The sequence below is a fragment of the Dunckerocampus dactyliophorus genome, chromosome 20 (genome assembly GCF_027744805.1).
Source record: "Dunckerocampus dactyliophorus isolate RoL2022-P2 chromosome 20, RoL_Ddac_1.1, whole genome shotgun sequence".
NCBI lineage: Eukaryota > Metazoa > Chordata > Actinopteri > Syngnathiformes > Syngnathidae > Dunckerocampus > Dunckerocampus dactyliophorus.
The window spans coordinates 12,507,721-12,526,711 of NC_072838.1; the positions used below are offsets into that span (position 1 = coordinate 12,507,721).

General features: G+C 41.9%; 1 protein-coding gene across 1 annotated transcript in view; it reads left to right on the forward strand.

Moving 5' to 3' along the window:
• col8a2 (collagen, type VIII, alpha 2) overlaps positions 1-18,991 on the forward strand; it is a 91,312-nt gene that overhangs the window by 32,302 nt on the left and 40,019 nt on the right. The window lies entirely within an intron of this gene.

Below are 18,991 nucleotides of genomic sequence, written 5' to 3' on the forward strand. Positions count from 1 at the left end.
GTAATCATGAGACTTAAAAAAAAAAAATAAAACATTTGTCTTTTGAAAGATGCGGTGTTGGGAAACAAAAATAAAGTATTGAGAATTATGGCAGAATTTTTCTGCTGATTAGAAAGACACAATTTCCACAAAACTTGTATAGAAGGACAGCATAGGCCAAGAAAGGAACATTGAGGATTCTTTATCTCGCCATTTTCTTTCATTTCGAAGGAAATAATGCATGAATCCAATGACAAAATGTAGATTATGTCGTAGGTAAAAGGTTGTTCTGATCCAGTTGTTCGCCTTTAATGGAGAATGTGCCAAGCTCCATGCTTGTCATGGAAAAAATGATTAGACCACCCTTGTTTCTTCAGTTTAGTGTTCCATTTTAATTCCCCCTTACAACAAAAGGTACATTTGTTTGGACAAATATAATGATGATAACAAATATAGCTCATAAGAGTTGAATTCAAGAGCTGATATCGAGCAACTTACATGGTTTTCTTGATAATAACCAAAATCACTTAAGTTCCTACATGAATAGCTCTAGCATTGTACGGCCAAAAACATGTAACTCTTTTTGTAGTCATTGTTATATTTGTCCAAATAAAGGTACCTTTAGTTGTATCAGGCATTACAATGAACAAGAAACTGAAGAAACAAGGGCGGTCTAATCATTTTTTCCATGACTGTAGGGTCCCGCAAGGGGAAGCATTAGCATGATGTGGATTTTTTTTTTTACATCTATTCCAATGCTTCCAAACTTTTATCATTTTCTGTACCTGGGATTTTGAAAAACCTTGCGACCCATGCAAAAAACGTTCCCTAAACCCTAAACTTTTCTGTTGAAAAAAGTACCACATTGTGCTTTTACACAGGTTAATATTTCCTGGTAATAAAAGTTTCCGCAATAGTTTCTTTCTTGGCAGAAATGGTAACATTGTTAAATGTTGCAATACAAATCCTAAATGTAGGTGGTACAGATGGCACATATTTTCTCTCCTGCACCTTGCTTTTGTGAGGTGTGGGTTATGGCACCTCACCGGGGAGGCGTCCAGGAGGCATCCTGACTAGATGCCCAATCCGCCTCAACTGGCTCCTCTTGATGTGAAGGAGCGGCGGCTCTACGCTGAGCCCCTCACGGATGACCGAGATCTTCACGCTATCTCTTAGGGTCCAGCCACCTTGCGGAGGAAACTTGGCCGCTTGTATGCGCAATCGCGGTCTTTCGGTCACGACCTAAAGCTCATGACCATAGGTGAGGGTGGGAACATAGATCGACAGGTAAATTGAGAGCTTTGCCTTCCGGTTCAGCTGTCTCTACGCGCTGATCTCTCTCGAGATCTTTCTCATATATATATATTTTTAGCAACTGTTTTTATTATTTGCATTATATTTTCTGCTATTATGAAAATATGATACAAAGAATCTGGTATGGTGCATGCCTGAATAATGTAAAAGAATGTTATTTGTGGTGCTTGCAGCATCCATCTATATAGGTTAGTCTTTATCAGTTGGCACAAACATGTTTAAATTTTCATCAAATGAGATCAAATGAGACAATGAGAAACATCGCAAACAGTGGCGGGAAGGTACCATATTTTGCCATGCTTTTCCGGGCGCCCTCCCATTTTTCACGTATTTTAACTTTCGGCATTAAGAAAAAAAAACATATCCTGTAATGCTGGTAATTCACGCATTTTCCACACTGAGCGAGCATTAAATACATTTGTGCGCTTTGCTGCTCTCCCGGTTTTTCTTCCCACTTTACACCGGCTTGCTCCTCCCACTGCAAACCCTCTTGACTTGTGTGACGTGCACCTTCAAAAAAATGTAACCATGCTGACCGCGGCAGTGATTGGTCAGCTTTCTTCCGCAAACGCCTTCAACATTTTCAATAAAAATGACTGTTGCAATGCGTCATTCAGTTCTAGCTGCAATAACACTCCCTTTCTCTCTTTAATTGCCATTGTTTGCTCGCATCGAAATACTCTCACAAGCTGAATAGTCGAAGAGAGCGGCTGTTTGTTTGCCTGGGGCTTGTTTTTTTATTGGTCACATTGTACACATTGTAGAAATAAAACACAATTTCATATTCCATATTTTCCGGAAAATGCCCCTTATTTCCAAATGCAAACGTTGACAGGTAGGGACTTGCATAAATCTTAATGGGTATAAATTTGGGCAGCGCTGAGGGGAAAATAAAGTCATATATTGAAACTTGCACACAGGAGCTTTGCTGTGCTTGGCGTGTTCATTGAGTGACAGTGTTTGCATAGCATGTGATAGCTCAGGCTAACCCGAGAGAGAGGAAATAGCACCAGCAAAAGGGTGGCCAGTTCTGAAGGAGGTGGTCCATCTGTGCAAACAGCACCAAGCTAAGGGAGTAATTTATTACCTCAGGTCAACACTGAAATTTTGGGCCTGACACAAAATCGGGGGCAGCTTATGGAGTCCATTTAAGTTAGAATGTAAGGCGCAAACATACTGTATTTGGGGTTTTGGGGGTGCCATGTCTTCCGCCATAACAACACTCACCCAAGCTTCTCTTTCATGTGCTCTTCTCTCTTAAATTTGGGAGAGAAGGGTCAATGACTCTTTTCTTTTCTTCCCTCCTTTCTGCTTTCAAGAATGTCTGCAATGCTTCCCAGGAATCCTGCCTTGTTGACTTTGGTTTGGGATAAAAGGTACAGTCTCCTCTGTTCTCCTGGCTGATCCGAAAGGTGATTAGGCTGGCCTCAACGTGAGCCCATGCATAACCCCGCACACTGGCCCAGACAGATTACCCCACGTTCCTGTGTGCTCCTGTTATTCAGGGAAAAGTGGGCGAGGAGATAGATGAGAGGGGAGAAATGGAGCTCGCTTGGTACCAACAAACAAGATACAAGATTGTTGCAAAAGCAGCAAAGTGGTTTGAATACCGGTTGTAATCAACAGTAAGCTGTCCCGTAAATCAAGCCTCAACCTGGCCAGTAAAACACTCACAGGTGCTAAAAGTGTCATGGTGCCATTGTTTGAAAGAAATTACAACTGTTTTAGTAAGATAAAACAAAGGTTTTTGTCGACGTGCCTCAGTAGGATCAACAGTGCCACAGACAGGATGGGGAAGTCTGGACGGATTGTGAGCTGGCCCGATCCATGTTGGTTTTGGTTCGTTGAATGGCTACTTAGACACACAAAATATATGATTACAGTTTTATACCAAACTAATGTTTTTTTTGCATGCTGGATGCTCAACCGCAGTCTAGTTGGAAGTAACCTTCAAATATGGTCCAATCAGTGTAAACATTTTGTATTTTTTTGTTCCTTTGGTGCTTCACGAGTCTTTTCTCCCAATCTGCTACGCCTCTCCTTAAAGTCACCACCAGGAAGTCTCACAGTGATGCATGGGTGAGAGAAATCATGATTGGTTTCCATGCACCGACAATAATATTGTTTTTAATCTAGATATCAATCCATGCAAAACAGAAATTCAAGGGCTGATGCTGGGCTGTTTCCTCCAGAAACCCAAACCAGGGATGAAGTACAGATGCCCATTTCAGAACATGAATGAAATGACATGGTCATCAACACGACTTAAAGTACTTGTAATGGTGCAACTTGGTGTTGCATGGTTTGTCAAATTTTTTAACTTTAGTAGAAGTGTTAGCTTAAACTTAGGGCATCCCATGAACAGTACAGTACAGAACAGTACATATTTACCTCATATCTGTTTGTCTGCTTGTCCAAATAACTTGAAATGTTCTGAATGGATTTGGATGAAATTGTCAGAGATGGGATATGGTGATCCGGATCACCGTCTGGGTCCTGGAATTTTTTATGAAGGATTCTTTAAAATTGCGAGATTTTCGGCGTTTGTTCATATAGCTCCACAAAAAAGAGCACTTGGAAAAAAAATACAAAAATACAGTACGAGTTTCCAACGGGTTCTACAAAATATGAAAGACCGATCCAGATAACGTATTCTGGATACTATCATCCAGAATACTAAAAAATAGGGGACCTTTTGAATTTTAATGATAGGAAAACAATAAATGAAGCTATAAACATGCAACAAACACCATTATATATAGCCAAGACACTGTGGAATCTGGAGTGTGCCAATGGATTTGTTGTACGTTCAAACGCTAAACCGCCATTATGGAAAATGTGATTCTATAACATGCATGCCATACCATGACCCCACCGCCACCATGGGCCACTTTGGCATTTTGAATGCACGGAGATGCTGTGACGAGGTCCTTGTCGTACTAGTCATCCGCACACGACCATCACATCATGTTTCAGCACGATGATGCACGGATCCTCATGTTTTCTTTACGCAATTCCTAGAAGACGAAAACATCCCACGTCTGTCATGGCCAGCATGCTCACCGGACTCACCGTTTCGGCCATGGACTGGCGTATATGGTATTTGAAAACCAGATACCGACAGGTTTTCAGACACCCCCAATACAGTTAAACTGACAATTCTGAAATGGCCTTTTATGGTTGCCAGCCGAAGGCACACTTGTGCAACAATCGTGCTGTCTTATCAGCATCTTGATATGCCACACCTGCGGATTCCCAGTTTTGTGAACAATATTTGCATTAAAACCTTTGTTTGTGTCATATGAAAGATTGTACTGTTAAAATAGCTCTAGTATTAGCTTTCCCGCATCTTACTGCAGGACACCTCAAATATTGACTCTCGAAAGCCTCCTTTCTGAACCCAAAGGGTGCGCATGGTTGAGTAGCACTTCTATATTTAACACCCTGTCCTAAGCCTTTATGGAAGTGCCCCATCCAGTGTCCAATCAAATGACTCCATTGGTTTCCTCTGCTTGATTGGCACCCTTGTGGTCGTTCCAGTCCATAAAGCATAAATCTCCAAGAACTCGGAGTGCTCGTATTATTTCATCCCGACCACAAGGGCTAAAAAGAACAAGAGTCGAATGTGACGTATTAACACATCAAAAATATCAACAGGGAAATTTACACTTTGCTCTTTTTCCACAGCTGATGCTAATATATCAAAGTGCGTAAAACGTCTTGGCCAATGTGGTTTATTTTACAGCCCGCTCTGCACTGTTTTGAGTTCTTCTTATTTAAATGTTCGCTGCCTCCAGTCGTGTTTATTTGCACGGAGCCGGATCCGATCGCAAGTGGTCACTCGAGACTCGTGTTGAGACGCCCGTGCCAGCTGTGAACACACGTACTTAAAAGCTATCCATTTTGGATCGCATCACTCAGGACGCATGTTAATAACAGGTCGCAGGCGGGGGTGGGGGTTCCTGTGGGGCAGATGGAACACACGAGTTCCCGTCTCGGGGGTAATTTCAATGTGCGCCTGAAAACATGGAGGGTGTACATGTACAGTCTCCACCTGGATACCGTTTCTGTTAAAGCTAACCAAACTTCAGTTCATGTGTTTAATCCTCACACCTCTTATGCAAAGACTGTGTTTGTGAGTCTTGGTTACTTCTTTAGGGGGACTTCCTTGCCTCAGTCGACAAAGTGCTTGCTCGTGTCGTTGGTAGTCCACATATTAATGTCAACCCAGAAAAGGTTCTTTACAGTGGGTGAAGATATTACTGTATTGCAGTAGCCGGCGGTGCATTTCATACCCGGGCCTCAGTGGGCAACCCTCTTAATACCACCACTGTTACGTCACAATTATACCATCAATAAACCATCAATAATACTGTATACACAAAGGCAATATAATAATGTGTGGCATTACAGAATTGCAGAGGAATACCTTTAATTCTAAAGCCAAACAACTCCAAACCTGTACACTACAACATCATGTAAAGCAGTTCAGACTCAATATTTATCAAGTAACATTACAAAAACATGAAAACGCTTACATCACATCACGCACCCCACTCACTGGTCTGGGCGACTTACAGTGGATGAGGCGAACAAACACATTCCCAGGTTTATATATGAAATATATATAAATAAACTCACCTATTTGTTCATATAACACACTCAAATGACAACCGGCACCGTGTCTGTCTCCTTTCTTTGTGTCACAACACGATCAATTAAGTGCTGTTCATGTGTGTTAGGCATAGGCTATCAGAGGATGGAAAAATGCTGGCGTTACTGTAGGCCTGCTGGCTGGCCCTGTGAGGCGATTCTGAAATCTGGTTGGTTGGACAGAGCCCCATTGTCAATGTTTAAGTGGCATTGGGCCAGCACTACTGACTCTGAAGGCCCTGGGCAGAATAGACTGACATGGCAACACAAAGAAGCTGAAATCTGATTGGACAAAAAAGTATATAACATACGCATATATGCACCGGAAGCAGTGCAGCCAAGAGACACACTATTAAATCAAAATATCAGACTGGGAATAAATTAATACAGTTTCATGGAACAAATACTACAATTTAAGTTGTAAATGTACTACAGCGCTTTGGATAGTGTTTAGGCCTTGCTGGCCGTCACTGTACACCACTGCTGTATTGACACGAATGTAAGACCTTGTATCAGAGATGTCGAGGTGGGTCTCGAGATTTATACAAGAAAACCAGTTGGCACCAAACTTACATCAACAGACACCTGGAGAGATGCCGTGACAGACACACCTGCTGCAAAAAAACTGTCTCAAAGGTTGGACAAGTTAGCAAGCAACAGAAGAGGAGTTTTGATTTCATTTTAAGATAATGGTGGTCAAGCAGAGTCATCAAGCGACTGATGAGTACCAAAGAAATATGATATATATATATTTTTTATTGCAATCTACCAGTTATTTCAGTAATATTAAACAAAAAAAAACATGTTCTCATATTCGTATCAATACGACATTACGTCAAATTTGATCCAATCATGCATGATTTTGTATCATCTCGTCTTTGGAGCTTTACTACATGTTTCTATTAAGACTGTAGCTGTTCACTTACTGATGTTGCCAGTGTCAAAAAGCCTTGGCAGATGTCTACGCCCACTTGGTGTTCTTCAGTTCAACATTCCAGGGTCTTATCATAAGTGAGGGAATGTGAAAGCAAAAGCCATTTCTGGTGCAAAGCCAGTTGTCCAACTTCGAAAGATAGTTGTATCATTCATCCATTTTTTTAAGGTATCATGGCATAACTGTTATAGATTATGTCAGCCATTTTAACCCGTTTTCCTTGCTAATCAGTGATAACTTCAGCGCTACTCATCTTCCACAGTTTACATTCAGTAACACAGAGGACCCTTAGTTTTTACTATTAAATTGTATCAAAGGGTCCGACGGAAACTGAGGTAATTTTTCCCATAGAAAATAATGAAAGTCCAATTAATTTGTTTCCAAATATTAACAATAAACAAGTTACGGAGAGCAATTACAGTTTTACATGCAGAAAACTGCAAAATAATTACAAATGAGGAATGGATGGAACTTCTTGTTGATGCGGTACATTGTACATCCTGGCAAGATCAAATTTAATAGTGTTCCTCACCTTCTTTATCTAAGTGCTGGCACTTACAACTTTCCTCGGCCCCGTGGTGAGGTTTTTTGGCAGTTGCACTCAACAAAAAAAATGCACAGACAGTGAGTCAGCAACGAGCAGGGTGGCTTGTTTGGGCACTCGACGAGTTTGTTATGTGCAGTATTGTACAAAAAACTAAACAGGGTGCAAACACTGATGCAATATTTTTAGACAAAAAACAAATCATACAAAACTGGGGCGTATGAGAACCGAGGTTTGACTGTATTGAAGTAAAGATTGTACAAGGTCAGCCAGAAATACAATGGCCCCACAGTTTAAATTTGGTAATATTGAACTACAATGGCACTCGTATTTTCATGGAACCAGTCACAATTATTACACTCTGAATGGTAAAGACTGGATCGGCCATTGATGTTACTAATAAGAGGAAGGGTGGGAGAGTGCCAAGGGATGTGATTAGCCCGGATCGCTCTCGTTTATAATTTCTGTATTACAGGCCAGAAATTCCCTACATGGAAGGAATGTCTTCCTAACCAGCTCCATGTGAATTGTTTAGCAGGGAACCGCAGCCCACTGGTTGGGTTGAGGGCTTAGCCTTTAAACACACACCGCGGCTGAAATATGTGGCGGATGAAGGGCGAAAGAACAAGAGAGGAGAATGTGAAAGATGTTGAACAGAAGGTCAGTAGGAGCAATTGGAAGGGATCTAACTTACGCAGACATAATAGAACACACATGGACTCCTTTTGTTTTTAGCCCACTTAAACACAATTTTCTCCCTACTATGCAATACAGCTGCTATATGAAGATAGAATTGAGAATTGCATTATAGTGTGGCTCTTTTAATAGTGTGATGTGGCTTTAGGTGTCATACACAAAACAGCCTATAATATCTTTTCCAGGACAACATTCAGCTTTAAGAGGCAATAAGAAGGGAGATTAGCCCCAGGCAAGGTTTTTATAGATAAGATCTTTTACGTATGATCACATATAAGTCAAAGAGATGTTGGATAAGGCAGATTTTAACACGGCTTACAGATCAAGCCCAAGGTCATTCTAGCACTTACATGGTAATCCTGCTCCCACCCTCACATCTATAGTAGACAAGTAAAACATTCTCAGACATATCAATATCCGATTTTCCTTTTACAGATTTTATTTCGATCACAGGATAGTCCGTAACAAAACTGGTACCTCTTTAGAAGTTGGGCAATTTTTCTTGTATATTCAATGTCATTTAAAAAACAGTGTAAAATCGAAATGGAGTTCCCCCTCTGTTGTGTTGAAAAGCCGCATGGCACGGCGGAGGAATGATCTGCTCAGTCTTTCGATGGAGCAGGACAGCGATAGTAATCGGCCACTGAAACTGCTCTTCTGTTGGGAGATGGTGCTGTGCATTGGATGATGCTGGTTGCCCATGATGGAAAGGAGCCTCCTCAGTGTCCTTTGCTCTGCCACAGATGTCAGATGTCCAATGGGTTGACCAACCCATTGGAATCTAATTGTTCTGTTCAACATTTCCGGTATTGTTAGATATCATTATTACACCTTTAGATTCAATCTTGTTTAGCTGAGTGCATTTTCAGTGTAACAGCTTCTCATAGAAGGCCTTCTTGGCACACACTCTCACATAGCACAATCAGAGTTGCATTCATACTGCTCTTAATCTGTAAAGGTAATCTGGGAGCAAAGAAAACCCCCGATAATACTTTACTGCAGCTTTAAATGATGATTAATACATGTTAAAACCGTGTGTTTAGACCTAAATGATTCTGTCACAGCAACAGAAAGAATATCTCATTCAAAACCTCCTTGACCCGCAATCAGTTTTCACGCTTCCTGCCTCATTTTCTAATATGTACCTGGTAATCCCTCCTGTTTATTTTATCCCATCATGCTTTTGGATTCTGAGACCTGGCCCTCTTTGTGTCTTTCCTGAACACACGCTCCCACACCTGGGCAGCTGACAGAAAATCCTGACCTTGTCCTATACGAGCTCCTGGCCGTCGCTCCAACAATAATGTTTATAGTATGTCTGTCTCAGGAAAGAAAAGACACGCCTGCTGCTAGCGGCTAGTCAAAGCAGGAAATCTACATGTCCAAAGCCGGCATCTCGTGAAGATAAACACCCGTGAGTGTACAAACTGAAAGGCCGCAAATGTGCAAGGAGAGAGTCTGTATAGCACCAATCGGGTGTAATTGAAGAAGGCGCTAATTGGTTAAGTGATGAATGTCGCTGGGTGTTGGATTTGGAGCCACGTTCCTGAAAACGACTGGAATTGATTAATCTTTTAACTGCTGCTGGGCTAGAATGAAACACTTTGGCGATAAAACCATTTATAAAAGGTCATCAGAAAAACATTAACTGAGCAAATGCTATTCCAAAGTCAACTGTACCACAGAAAGACATGGCTACGTCTCAATTTATTCTCCTTGGCCTTTCTCATAAATCTGTCTATAGAACACATCTGTCTCCATCCATGCAAGTTATGCCCGTTATCTGGTAGCACACAGATCCAAGAATTTGGGGTTTGATCACGGTCTCTAACTTGACACCTCGGTGGGTGGTCCTTGCAACAGTTTTGATGCTACGGTGTTTGTACAGTTCAGAGGTCTTTGTTTTTCTGGCACGTTTCTCAGTCTAAATCAAAGCTGAAGGCCTGCTGTCTACAAAAAGCAGAAAACGTGAACAAACTAGAAAGGCACTCAGACTTCCAACAAAGTGGAAAGAATGTGGTCTGCATATCAACTCAAAGGATTCTTGACCAAGAAACAAATTCACATGGTTACCTGCATTCATTACAAAAATTAATGCCATTGGTTTACAGAAGGGTTTAGTCTGGTCAGAGCTCCATCCACATTTTGAAGCCAGTAGGTTTTTGTTATGTACATGTGCCAGCTCTATACAAAGATTCATGGAAATCAGTTGTGCATTTTTTGTGTTCATGAGTGAGGGAAGGTTGGAGCGTGAGGTCGATAGGCGGATCGGCGCAGCCTCTGCTGTAATGCGGTTGCTGTACCGGACCGTCGTGGTGAAGAGAGAGCTGAGCCGGAAGGCAAAGCTCTCAATTTACCGATGGATCTATGTCCCCACCCTTACCTATGGTCATGAGCGTTGGGTTGTGAACGAGATCGTGGATACAAGCGGCTGAAATGAGGGTAGTTGGACTCACCCTAAGAGATAGGGTGGAGCTCAGAGTAGAACTGCTGCTCCTTCATATCGAGAGGAGCAAGTTGAGGTGGCTCGGGCACGTAGTCCGGATGGCTCCCGGATGCCTCCCTGGTGAGGCGTTCCCGGCGTACTCAGCCGGGTGAAGGCCCTGGGGCAGACCTAGGACACGCTGGAGGGATTATGTCTCACAGCTGGCCTGGGAACGCCTTGGTGTCCTCCCGGTGGAGCTGGAGGAGGTGGCCGGGGGCCGTGGAGTCAGGGCTTCCCTACTGAGACTGCTGCCCCCGCGACCCGGACCCGGATAAGCGGAGGAAAATGGATGGATGGTTTAGGTAAATAATGCCCTGCCTTATAAACAAAGCTGCCACTTCCTCCATTTGGATGCATGTAAGAGTTGGTGTTTAAGATCACGTGGGGTTCCCTGGCACCCTCGTTGACAGCCTTATTGTTTATTTATGTTCCATTTTAACAGCATGTTTAATGTACAGACCCATTTTTCCATCTTAGTGCCATCCTGTCTTTTCGGCTGCAATTTAATTAATTATATATTCTAAAACTTTTAAGAGTGAGTAATGGATTAAACTCCCTCGCCAACGCCTTATGGCAAATTCCCACCCTCTCCGAACAAGGTCACTTTGTTCCCTATTTATACACCCGGCATGATCAAGGAAGAAAAATGATCACCTCTGACAGTTATAATGTTTCTCTCTGAGCCAGTTGTGTGTTACTGGAACCTTTTCCACAGTCCATTTACCAGGACATACTGCACATTTTAAATATGACTTTGAGATGGTGACTTCAGTGCAGTTTCCTTGTGTTGCAATGATGATGGTGGGTGGTGAGACATGTGGAAACAGCTGTTTAGGGAGGAGGTTCCTGTGAGCATCAAGGTCAGGTTATAAATCGGAAGCCACATGAGATAGTGGACCAATATGCTGTGTGTGTTTATGTGTGTGTACAGGCCTGCTGACACGCTCACACAAGGAGAAGCTTGATGGGCCAATGTGGCTTAAAAGAGACATAAACAAACAGTACATAGAGGTTGGTCTGAGGTCAGAAAGAGGTCAAGTGGCTAAATGGGTTTGTTATAACAGGACTGAGCTTCCAAAAGCAGCTATGAGAGGACAGCAGTGACGTGTGAAGCAGTCAAGACAGAGGGTAAAGGTCAGGTGATGCCACTGAAGTTGTTGTTGTATATGTTGCATATATTGTAATAAACATGACTTAAATTCAATTTCCCAAGACCAGAATCCAATAGTGGTCCATTTTGGAATCATTGTAAATAACGGATCCGATATGAGGGAATTATAATGTCATACCGATAAATCCGATAACATTAAAAATAGCTCTGCTAACCGATAATTTAAGAAAGCGCTCCAATGAGGTGAGATTACATGTACTGTGCGGGTGAGCAAATCAAGCGCTGCTTTTTCCGCCTGCCTGTGATGTTAATGGCCTGTCCTAACGAGCCCTGAACTCACTTGTAAACAAACATATACTTTCCGAGGAAGACATTTTGTGTGCTAGTTGTACCAAATGCTTTGCGATGAAGGGAAAAAAAAACGTCAAGCACACAAAAAACGTTACCAGCCACCTGGAATGCCAGCACTGCGGCGTTTGAAAAGTGCAACAATTTTGCCAGAGACCCTCTGACATCACACTGGCTGCTCGCAGCATGTGCCCGAATACAGTGCACATTGCAGGGCCACGCCAGGTGGCTCCTACCGCTCTATACTCCGGTTCTCCGGACCTTCGTAGCACCACACCGGCTGCTCGGAGCATGTGTCCGAAAATAGCACACTTTGCTGGACCACAGCAGGTGGCTCCCTCTACCCTTTCGTCTGGTTCTCCTGATAGTCGTGATGTGGTAGTAGTAATGTCGTGTCTAACACAGGTGGTCCTCCGGTTATGACGTTCTGGTTACATACTCGCTCGGATAAATTAATAAAAAATTAATTTTGGTCTGTAAACACTGGACTCGTATCCTTCAGCATGCTAACGAATCAGCACCTATGAAAGCAACAGTAATAATTAACCGTCTCAGTGGTCTTGTTATTGTTTTATTTGCTCTCCTGCTTCGTCTACTTCTTCCTCTCAGTAGGCCACAGAGTAGATGTAAGGGGTTGTTCTTTTTATTACGGTATTGTACATGTCCTTCATGTGTTCTGTGTACAATGTGAGTGGTTTAGGAGTTACTTTATGTATAATTTACAGGGTTCGCAAAAAGTTAGGGATACGCGCAACTGTTATGTTAGAGGACAGCAAGTTGTGCGTTAAGTACGTCTAGGAACGCAGGTAGTAGTTAACCTGAGGAGCTGTAAACGTACATTATGAGAAAAAAAGTGACATAAATTTTGATAGGACATTGGATTTGTGAATTACCTCCACAACATTTTTCATAGCTGTGGGTGTGCAAGATTATGCAAAAACTGGCAAACTTTTTAGAGCGGTGGGGCATGAGCCAAGGAATGGTGCAAAGGAACGATTCATTTTTGGTGGATCCAGATAAAGGTGCCTGGATTGTTCCTCCTGCCAGTTATTAATGATAACTGGCACCTTTCACAACAGAAACACTGCATTGACCTGGCTGAAATTTGGGATCCAGAAATTTAGATGTGCAAACCAACAGGCGCCTGAGCGAGTCTGAGCTTTTCTTCCTGTCACTCCCACTCACAGTGACCTGCAGAGACCCGCTGGAAAAAAGTGTCTCAAAGGTTGGACAAGTTATTTGACTTTGATTTTGACTCGAATCAGTCCACAAAACCCATGGTACTTGGTCATGTACAAGACGCGCTATAATTAACGTGATCGTTCCCCCCACCAGTTATTAATGATAACCACCACCAGAGGTACAACATAAAGTAAGGCACAAATGAGAGAAGTTGCAGTAATGCGGTGTTTTGTGATGAAGTGATGGCACACAAGCTGTTTGGTGAGTGTCCAACAATTTTGTCTCCCTCTTCTGGCAGCACTTGTAAAATAGTTACACATGCGTATTATACATGTAATGGATGCCTACTGCAAGTGTTACATCCCTTGATCTGTGCGTCCCTCTCCCTTCAACACTGAAGTTCTTGTTTCTTGGTCGCTGCTTGGTTGTTTTTTGTTTGTTTTTTTTATACCACAGCTGCTACAGCCTACGTGATTGCTTCACTGAATCCTGTTAAACTAATCATTGCTTGTTAACATAAAACACACATTTCCCGAGCATGGGAAACGTGTGCAGTGTGAAACGCAGACAGATTCATCTGGTGGTTAATAGGCTTAATTTATAAGTGTATAAAGTGATTCTACAAGGAATGTGCTTTTTCTCAATGATATCTATTAAGTTAGTTACAGGGTGGAATTGCAGTTGCATAATGTGTTTGTAAGCACCATTGAGACTAATAAAGTACCATTTTCTGGCTCTCGCGGCATCCTAAATGCTTAACAGCTTGGCTTTAGCCCTGCTGTTTGCAATGGGCATCCATTTTTCAGGAGATGTAGACCCTGAAAAAACATTGAGTTTGGTATTGCACTGTTACAGTGCAACACAGTTGTCCCTCACCACTTCGCTCTTCTAATATTGCGGTTTCATGTATTAATTAATAAATAATATTGTTTCATGGTTGAATGCAGCTTAAAACAAAGCATATTTAAGCAAATGCTAAGTTTTGTTTGCTTAAATTAGGTGTTTTTAAGCATAAAAATGACTAAATGAACTAAAATATAAAAATATTGTATTCATTCACAAGACGCATTCAAAGATGTAGTATTCTGCACCAGCCACTAGGTGTCACTGTAATGTTTGGTGAGACACACAAGGATCACCGGAACAACAATCACACAAAGCTGAAACTCAACTCTGAACCCCCGACGGCACTTCTTGTCCACCTCTCTTTCAGGTCCCTCTAGGGAACACATTTATAATAACATGAGCAACAGCGTTTTATTTATTTTATAGTTTTATTTATGTCTCAAATGGCTTATTTACTCTTATTTTGTCTCCTATATTGGGTAACACAAATGTAACAGTGGCTGTAGGGGTGTTATTTCATGTCTAGAAGGCTCTAATAATGTTAAAACCTGTATTTAGAAGGTCATTAACAGGTTTTCTACTGTCTGACTACGAAAATGTTCCATTTATAAATAACAAATTCTACTTTGCAGAAGTTCACTTATCACGGTCGGGTCTGGAACCAATTAACCACGATAAACGAGGGATTACTGTACCTCTCAACATACTTCACGTTGGCAAAATAGCTTCATTTTTGTGCACAGCTGGGCACAGTGGCAGACCCCCAAGCCCATCATTGAAGAATTTCCCTGGAAAAATTCAGTAAAAAGAGGTCTTAATTTTTATCTAGCGCATAGAAGATTCTAATTCCCTATGCCGTGCCATCATTTTTCAACGACAATTGCCTCCAGTTTATTTACCCCCATCGTCCTCGTCAGTTGATCATTTCTTTAATTCCCCCTCCCATTTGTGCTGGCCTTTCTTCTCTGCCAGACGTGTGAATGCCTGGCATTCCTTTGTGAGGTTAGAACAGACAAAAGGTGGACCACATCACCTGAGAGAAAATGGCCCTTTTGAATTGACGCTTGTGGGAAAAAGAGAGGGAGTATAAAAGTAAGAAGAAAAGCTGTCCTCATGTGAACCTTCACCTTTAGCCTCTGAATGTTTGAATTCAATTTAATCAGGAGCGGGGGCTTACATTTGGGAGTAAAAAGGGTGGTATTTTGTGCTTCTAAAAGCTTTTTTGTGCATTACTCTGATTAGATTAACCACCGTTAAAACCATAAACTTATTATATCAATTATCAGGATACAATCATGTCCTCTCATCGCGCTGCCACCCCAAACGTACTTCTAATCAATATCACACTTCAACCATTCACCTCCAGAAAACATGCACACACGCTCCGTTCCAACCGCCCCCGCCCTGCACACGCACCCCTTTGACTAGAACAGACCCCCTCACGTTAAAACATAGCAGGCCTATGTGTGGTGGGTGTGGTGTAAAAAGGGTGGTCGGCAACGCCAAACCCGCCTTTCATGGCTTATTTTTGGGGCACTTTGACGAATATCAAGGGCTGTGTGATGCAACGTAACGGTTTTCCAGTTTGTTTACACTTTTACTAATGGAATGGAATGAAGGGGGGGAAGTTTAAAAAAAACGACATCATCAGGTGTTTTTTTTTTCCCCCCCTCTTTTCGGGAATGTTTCACCTTGTAAAATTGACAGGAGCGTGGGAGGGCACCGTGTTTAGTGGATATGCTGGGGATTTTTTTGCTTTTTCAAGAGGCGTGTGGGCTGAGCAGGCTGCGAAGGCTATGTTGACATTTTGAAACTGAGTCGAAGTGCGGAGGAGATGCGGGACCCGCTTGCATCTCTACCATCCGCTTTTGCCGCCCAGTATTCTTAACAATAAGGTCCTGCTTGTTCACGTAGAAACACACCCAAATATGAATGAATGGCGGGCCTGAAAGCCACACAGGGCTCCTATTGATGACATCACCGCCGGGCATCTGGACACTCCACCCTTTCCATGTTTCAGGGAGTTATTCAGCGCCATGGCTCACTCACACAGACGTGACGCCTGTAGCTTATTTGGTTTTAGATTATTCAATTTAGCCAGCTCCATTTGCAATTTAAATAGCTTTTTTGTTCCCCCTTCCCCCGAAGGCAAACAATGGTGCTGTTTATACAATGGAACCTCTAAAGTCAAACCCCTCAAAGGTCAAACAGCACTTGTGTCTTTGCTTTTTCTTTGGATTTTGTGTGTTTTAGTGATGCCATCACAGAAGGGTAACACTGATCCCCCTTATTGTGACAGCGTTGGAATGGCTGCTCAGTACATTATGAGCAGTGCCACATTAATTGTATTAATTATACTAATATAAAAAGCATGTAGCTGAAAGCTGCTATTTATCGGTGTGAGAATGGCCAAAGATGCACATTGTTTAAACATTTCATGACAAAAAAAGTGGACTATCAATTATGTAAAAGTTATACAGTAATTCCTAGTTTATCACAGTTAATTGGTTCTAGACCCGACCGGGATAAGTGAATTGATGCAAAATAAGATTCCTTATTTATTAGTCAAAGATTTTCGTTGTTATAGTGTAGAATTTTTAACATTATTAGAGCTAAGTATGAAATAATATGCACCTACGGTCACCTTTACACTCGTATTATGGTAGACAGAAGGAGAGAAAAAAAATCAAATGTATAAGACATATATAAGACATAATATAGACTCACATGAGAGTTCCTCCTACTGGTTTCTGCAAAGTACTTCCTGCAGTGGCTACTGTCTCAGCAATGTATTTTTTTAGCCATTTTTATCCTTGAAAATACTTCAAAAATACGTCAGATTTGCGTAAATATGCATGTTTTTTTACTAATAATAGGCTGTATTGAACCACAAAACACTGATGATTTATTAATGAATATATTTTGGAAAAACCGTGATCGTGAAGTCGCTAAATTCGGAGCGCAAAGTGGCAAGAGATTACTGTTTACCGATGTAGCACATAGAACGCATCTCAAGGTGTGCCTGCCGACACACTCACTAATCCCTGCAATACCTGTAATGCACCACCAGGTGTACAGATTCACAAAAAGCATCCTGTTGCCTCATCTACAATCGATAAGTAGTTTTACCTTGTGTTTGTTTCATTTTCCAGTGGTTTGTGTACCTGTATGGCTGTTAAAAATGTTACACTGAATAAAGTTTCAATAATGGAGACAGTTTGGAATGAATAGATTAGCTGTACGTTATTTCCTACGGGAACAATAGTTGAAATGAGAACAACTTGGAAGTCAACCAACATCAGTATAAAGACATCATTGGTACTGCATTTTTTTTTATCACTCTGCTGTCTCAATATTGACATAAGAAAATAGGCCATTTGAAAATGTACCATAATTATGCTTGAGAAAAGTGGGCGCCATTATCCAAATATGCTCTTAAGTGTGCTGTAGCTTATGATTCTCATGTAATTTCCATTCTGATGGTTGTTACATTACACACAGTCAGGAGACATTTACCGCACTTTATGAGAGCGCAGGCGGGAACCTGTGGACAAAAGTCTAGGGTTGGTGAGGCGTCGGTCTGAACTTGTATACAGGTGGTCCTCCGGTTACGAACGAGCGCCGTTCTTACGACGAGTTATAGTGTAAGTTGGAACTCATACATAAATTAACACTTCGGTCATTCACACTCTGCACAGAAGGACATAAAATACAGGAATAAAAACACTAAATACAAGAATTAAATGGAACAGTAATAACAACAAGAGAGACAAAAAAAAAAACACTATGCTGCTTAGTTATTACTGTCACTTTCATAGGAGCAGATCCTTTAACATGCTCAAGGATACTGAAAGCGACCTATGTGTAGTGTTCAAGAGTCCTGACTGTGTGTGTGTGTGTGTGTGTGTGTGTGTGTGTGTGTGTGTGTGTGTGTGTGTGTGCAGACCAAGCAGGACGGCCAAAAAGACAGTTCAGTTTGCTGATGTTGTTTGATGTTGTTGGTTCAGCCTACAGTAGCATGTTTTGTTTTTACAATTAAGCAATCCTGTCATCCTTACAACGTCCGGGTAGACGTTACAATACGATGTTTATCCTTAATGGTGATCGCTACAGACCAACAATAGAGACAAGTGCGGCCGTTACTGAGCACATAGTGTGTTCTTTATGAGCCAAAATAACATTTTTGATTAATTTATTGAAGTGTGTTCGTAACAACAGAATGCTGGCTTATGAACCGTCATCATAACAAGGTATTTTGGATGTTGCAACTTTGTGGGGAGGCCCCAGTAAACATGGGTGGGTGAGACTGGTGTGAAAGAGCTCGAGAACTTAGACCTCAATCTTGTCAGCTACCTTTGGCGTGAACCAGAACAGAAATGGCGAGCCATGAGGCCCTCTGTCAGGTCCAACATCGGTGATCCTTTTCCTGCTAGGCAAATAACACTAATTAAACTCTGAATGCTAAGCCTGTGCTAAGCACACTGGTCTAAGAAAATCTCTGTTGCTGATAAGGAGCCACTAGAGGTCACCTAGTTCTTAGCCGTGGTCCAAATCATGATATGATGTTGATGGGAATCTGTGTTTCCCCATCAAGTAGCTGGCATGTTTTCAATGTAAAGCCTATGTGAACTGATGCCAGTTACCGCGGCGCTTCGGTGATTAACCCCAAGGGAGTTCTATCATGTAACAATTCTACACAAACTGCAGCAGGTTTTAAGGACAACACAAAGCCCTTCTGTGTATTGCGGTTCCCAGCGTTATGTCATGCACAGAGATTATTAATTGCCCATTGGAGCTGCAGGCCAGTGAAGAAAAAGAGGGTTTTGTGGGAGATTTTAGGATTAAAATCTCAGGCTTGTTAGTTGCGCCTGATTTGGTGGTGGGCATAGAAAAAAGATA